Below are 6,000 nucleotides of genomic sequence, written 5' to 3' on the forward strand. Positions count from 1 at the left end.
TCTCTTACCTCCAACGCCGAATAACCACTATAATTAGAATATCTCAAAAGCAGCTGGCTTGTAAACTTAATGAGCAAGCAAGCCGATGCATTTTGGGTTTTGTTGTAAAAGAATACAAATCCTATCCATCCTTTCCTTTTCTTCCGGCAACAACCAATGTTACAAAGATATCACAGCACACAGTGACATTGACTGAAAGAAGAGGCGCTGAGGCTGGCGTGCAGCACTCAACAGCTCTTGTTATTGCAATCCAGACAGGGGACGGAAGGAGAAAAGTATAAAGGAATTGCGATAGTGAGACCGACTCTTCTGTGTATCTGCATGTCATGGAAAAAGGATAATTCTCTCATTCATGGCCGGTTAGCTCAGTTGGTTAGAGCGTGGTGCTAATAACACCAAGGTCGCGGGTTCGATCCCCGTACCGGCCAAGTTAAGTTTTTTCTCTCAAGTAAACTCTATTTTTCTCATTTAATCAAACGCTTGTAAATCCATACACTCTGTTGCTCCAGTACACGTTCACTTTCCATTAGTCCTTCTTTTGTCACTTCTGACCAAAGCTCAAGCCGGCAGCGCCAGTAGAACAACAGAAGTGCAAGAGATTGTCTCTCCAAGATGTAGACACTGGCTCAGACTATGTCACGTGAGAGGTGGAGGGAGACCAAGAGCTGATTATTAGATGCGTGGGGATAAGAGGAACATAACTCAGGTGAACAGATTCTGGATAGTCATGCTATAGCTAGGATCAGCAACGTTACAGGGGAAAGGATAGGAAAATAATTAGGTGACAGAAGTATAGAAGTGGCTACAAGGGGGCGTGTCTCTTAACAGGGCCGAAAGATACACTGAAGGCGAAGGTGAAGTGAAAGAAGAAAGAAAGATCAAAGGAAATCAACAGTGATTGAGAGAAAACTCACAAAGGCAAATTGAGCAAAAGACAGGACCTGGGGAGTTAGACTACTTCAATGCAAATTTACGCCGCAGATGAGCATGACAACTGACCCTTGTCCAGTGGTGCTGAAACAATTTTCAGTGTGGGGGTGCTGCCATCAAAGGGCTTCTGAAAATCCAGGAATCATACAAAGAACAAGTCCTGCAGAATGAGCCACGCACATTCAGAAAGAGTGGTGATGAGTTGGTTACTTATTGGTAATCTTCATCAGCCTTAGTCCATTGCGTCCTTGTGACAGTCATTACAAAGTAAAGTGATGTCACCCTCCAAGAGGAAGAAAGAACAGGAGGATTCTTAAATGCTAGCGCCATGCACCCAACCTGGGTGCCAAGCCCTTGCCAAAGGACTGATGGGAAGGTGGGCAGGATGTAATGTTTGTGACAAGGACAAGATGGACTTAGGGTAATGCAGAGTTCAAAACATTGGTACTCAAATGCAAAACAGAATTTTTTTTAAGCGATAATGCTTGACAAATGTATGCCCTGAGGCCCAAGTAACCACCCTAGGAATTTCCTAGATTGTTACTCACTGGAATTCAACCCAGGAGGTGGCCATTCCTCTCGTAGACCATCCCTGACCTGGAAGATTTTCTAAAAAGCCTTGCAAAGCCAGAAAAATTGACAACTTAATCCACCTACTCAGAGTCATAAAAGTCACCTTCTTGTCTTTTCCAGGCTGTCCAAAAGTCACAAACAAGGAGTCAGTTTTCCTGAACTGCAGAGGCCTGGTGACATAAATGAAAAGAGCTCTTTAAACATCAAGTGTATTCAACAAATGTTCCTCCGGAGAGGAAGGAGAGGGAATGAAAGAAGGAAGAATTATTTCCTAAGATCTATCAAAAATAGACTTAACCTTTGCAGCAAAGGTAGGGCTAGGCCTTAAAGTTACCCCATCTTCCAAAGTATCAAATGAAGAGAGGACAGCATTTTAAGGCTCCCAGCTCCCCAATTGTTCTCAGCAAGGTAATAGCAAATAGGAAAATAACTTTATAGGAGACAATCTTTAATTGTACAGTATCCAGATCCTCAAAGAGATAAAATTGCAAAGCCTATAAAAGAGTAGGAAGATTCTGAGTTGGAGAAAAGGGATTTTTCATTGTTCTTACCATTGACAAAAGATCATAACAGTCTAGACACCAAAGAGTGTAACATCGATGAAAGTTCAGAAAAGTCCCTAAAAGCCTTTATCGCAAACCAATGAGCTTTCAGAGTGAAAAGAGATTCAAGTGAAACCCATTCAGAAGAAAATGCAAAATAGCAGACAAACTACAGGTAGGTGCCAAAAGATCATGAGCAGAACTTCACGTCTGAAAGGACTTCCAGTTCTTTGAGTAAGACTTCGAAGTAGAAGGCCTGCTGGAATGCTGAATTAACTCCACTAAGGAAGAGGAAAGACCCTTTGCTAGCAGTCCAGACTTCTCAACCTCCAAAGCGATAGAGTGAGTTGGAGCAAGAAGTTCAGGGACGACGTTCTGAGAAGAGGCACACTTGAGCAGTACCCAAGGAGGTAGAAGAGCCAGGGGTTCAGAAGAGGAAACAATGACATCTCTGGCCAATCAGGGCCAACAAGAATCAAGTTCCCTCCCCTCTGCTGAGACTTGAAGAGAACTATCTGGATCAATAAAAAGGGGGGGAATGTATAAAGGAGACTTCTCAGCCACTTTATCACCAATACGTCCACTACCTAGGCTCCTTGTTCCGGAAACCTGGATCAGAATCGACAAAGATGAGCATTGTCCTTGTTTGAAAAGAGATCCAGAAAGGGTTTCACAAACTCTCGGCATATCTCTCAAAACAACGACCTGGATAACGTCAACTCCAGCAAATTTGGAAACCTCCAGCTGTCTGCCATCACATTGTCGGTGCCCTTGATGTGTACTGCCAACGTATGCAACAGGTTGATCTCTGCCCAATAGCCCAATTGTTCTGCTATTGCATTGAGGGATTTTGAATGCATGCTTCACTGCTGTTTAATGTAAAAGACCGCTACCTTATTCTCTGTCTTTACTAGCACATTTTTCTGAGACAGATGATGATGGGAAAACTTCAAAGCCCTGAAGCTTACCATCAACTCCATCTACTTCCATGACCTCCGACTCTCTAGGAAAGACCACTTGAATCGACAGGATCAGTCCAACGCAGTAGCTCTCCAGCCAGGTTTGCTGGCATCTGTTGCGAGGAATTCAGGAGGATCCAGGTGTATTAGTGTCCACTTAGACCAGTGGTCTTCAAACTCTTTAATGCCACATCCACCCAAAGGGAAAAAAAAACATTGGTGCCTCCCCTCTGAATTTTCCAGAATTCTTCTATCAAATTGACACTGTTTAAATATGTCTAGACCTATTTAAACATTGCAGTTAAGTTCTGTTACTGTTTTAAAAATGCAATCAAATACATGACCCCAAATATACTATTCTGGTCAGGCAGGCCTCACTAACCAATTGTAGCGTCATGCTCTGCTGAGTAAACTGATCTCACGGCAGTGAGGAATGCACAGGCCGGGTGGTGCCCGGCGCACGAAAGCGCGCCTTCTTGTGTTGTACGTCTCTTTGCGCAAATGCAAACTCAATTTTCCTGCACTGTGGTCGGCAGGAGAGACATGGGAAGGTGCAGTAGGGAAGGCTTGAGCAACAAACCGTTGTCTATGTTTTGTTGTTACTTTGTTGACATGAGCTAGAGTAATTTAAAGCAGAAGGAACGGCCAGACCTAAAAACAACTCTCTTACCTCCAACGCCAAATAACCACTATAATTAGAATATCTCAAAAGCAGCTGGCTTGTAAACTTAATGAGCAAGCAAGCCGATGCATTTTGGGTTTTGTTGTAAAAGAATACAAATCATATCCATCCTTTCCTTTTCTTCCGGCAACAACCAATGTTACAAAGATATCACAGCACACAGTGACATTGACTGAAAGAAGAGGCGCTGAGGCTGGCGTGCAGCACTCAACAGCTCTTGTTATTGCAATCCAGACAGGGGACGGAAGGAGAAAAGTATAAAGGAATTGCGATAGTATGACCGACTCTTCTGTGAATCTGCATGTCATGGAAAAAGGATAACTTTCTCATTCATGGCCGGTTAGCTCAGTTGGTTAGAGCGTGGTGCTAATAACGCCAAGGTCGCGGGTTCGATCCCCGTACAGGCCAAGTTAAGTTTTTTCTCTCAAGTAAACTCTTTTTTTCTCATTTAATCAAACGCTTGTAAATCCATACACTCTGTTGCTTCAGTACACGTTCACTTTCCATTAGTCCTTCTTTTGCCACTTCTGACCAAAGCTCAAGCCGGCAGCGCCAGTAGAACAACAGAAGTGCAAGAGATTGTCTCTCCAAGATGGAGACACTGGCTCAGACTATGTCACGTGAGAGGTGGAGGGAGACCAAGAGCTGATTATTAGATGCGTGGGGATAAGAGGAACATAACTCAGGTGAACAGATTCTGGATAGTCATGCTATAGCTAGGATCAGCAACGTTACAGGGGAAAGGATAGGAAAATAATTAGGTGACAGAAGTATAGAAGTGGCTACAAGGGGGCGTGTCTCTTAACAGGGCCGAAAGATACACTGAAGGTGAAGGTGAAGTGAAAGAAGAAAGAAAGATCAAAGGAAATCAACAGTGATTGAGAGAAAACTCACAAAGGCAAATTGAGCAAAAGACAGGACCTGGGGAGTTAGACTACTTCAATGCAAATTTACGCCGCAGATGAGCATGACAACTGACCCTTGTCCAGTGGTGCTGAAACAATTTTCAGTGTGGGGTTTCTGCCATCAAAGGGCTTCTGAAAATCCAGGAATCATACAAAGAACAAGTCCTGCAGAATGAGCCACGCTCATTCAGAAAGAGTGGTGATGCGATGGTTACTTATTGGTAATCTTCATTAGCCTTAGTCCATTGCGTCCTTGTGACAGTCATTACAAAGTAAAGGGATGTCACCCTCCAAGAGGAAGAAAGAACAGGAGGATTCCTAAATGCTAGCGCCATGCACCCAACCTGGGTGCCAAGTCCTTGCCAAAGGACTGATGGGAAGGTGGGCAGGATGTAATGTTTGTGACAAGGACAAGATGGACTTAGGGTAATGCAGAGTTCAAAACATTGGTACTCAAATGCAAAACAGAAAATTTATTAAGCGATAATGCTTGACAAATGTATGCCCTGAGGCCCAAGTAACCACCCTAGGAATTTCCTAGATTGTTACTCACTGGAATTCAACCCAGGAGGTGGCCATTCCTCTCGTAGACCATCCCTGACCTGGAAGATTTTCTAAAAAGCCTTGCAAAGCCAGAAAAATTGACAACTTAATCCACCTACTCAGAGTCATAAAAGTCACCTTCTTGTCTTTTCCAGGCTGTCCAAAAGTCACAAACAAGGAGTCGGTTTTCCTGAACTGCAGAGGCCTGGTGACATAAATGAAAAGAGCTCTTTAAACATCAAGTGTATTCAACAAATGTTCCTCCGGAGAGGAAGGAGAGGGAATGAAAGAAGGAAGAATTATTTCCTAAGATCCATCAAAAATAGACTTAACCTTTGCAGCAAAGGTAGGGCTAGGCCTTAAAGTTACCCCATCTTCCAAAGTATCAAATGAAGAGAGGACAGCATTTTAAGGCTCCCAGCTCCCCAATTGTTCTCAGCAAGGCGATAGCAAATAGGAAAATAACTTTATAGGAGTCAATCTTTAATTGTACAGTATCCAGACCTTCAAAGAGATAAAATTGCAAAGCCTATAAAAGAGTAGGAAGATTCTGAGTTGGAGAAAAGGGATTTTTCATTGTTCTTACCATTGACAAAAGATCATAACAGTCTAGACACCAAAGAGTGTAACATCGATGAAAGTTCAGAAAAGTCCCTAAAAGCCTTTATCTCAAACCAATGAGCTTCCAGAGTGGAAAGAGATTCAAGTGAAACCCATTCAGAAGAAAATGCAAAATAGCAGACAAACTACAGGTAGGTGCCAAAAGATCATGAGCAGAACATCACGTCTGAAAGGACTTCCAGTTCTTTGAGTAAGACTTCGAAGTAGAAGGCCTGCTGGAGTGCTGAATTAACTCCACTAAGGAA

At 43.1% G+C, this 6,000-nt stretch overlaps 2 non-coding genes across 2 annotated transcripts; both read left to right on the plus strand.

Moving 5' to 3' along the window:
• The first annotated feature begins 354 nt into the window (after positions 1 to 354).
• Positions 355 to 428, plus strand: TRNAI-AAU (transfer RNA isoleucine (anticodon AAU)). Its single transcript has one exon. It is a non-coding gene; the product is annotated as a tRNA-Ile (tRNA).
• Positions 429 to 4,020: 3,592 nt separating this feature from the next.
• TRNAI-AAU (transfer RNA isoleucine (anticodon AAU)) lies at positions 4,021 to 4,094 on the plus strand. The gene has a single exon. It is a non-coding gene; the product is annotated as a tRNA-Ile (tRNA).
• The last annotated feature ends 1,906 nt before the right edge of the window (positions 4,095 to 6,000 follow it).

The sequence above is a fragment of the Pleurodeles waltl genome, chromosome 12, assembly GCF_031143425.1.
Source record: "Pleurodeles waltl isolate 20211129_DDA chromosome 12, aPleWal1.hap1.20221129, whole genome shotgun sequence".
Classification (NCBI taxonomy): Eukaryota; Metazoa; Chordata; class Amphibia; order Caudata; family Salamandridae; genus Pleurodeles; species Pleurodeles waltl.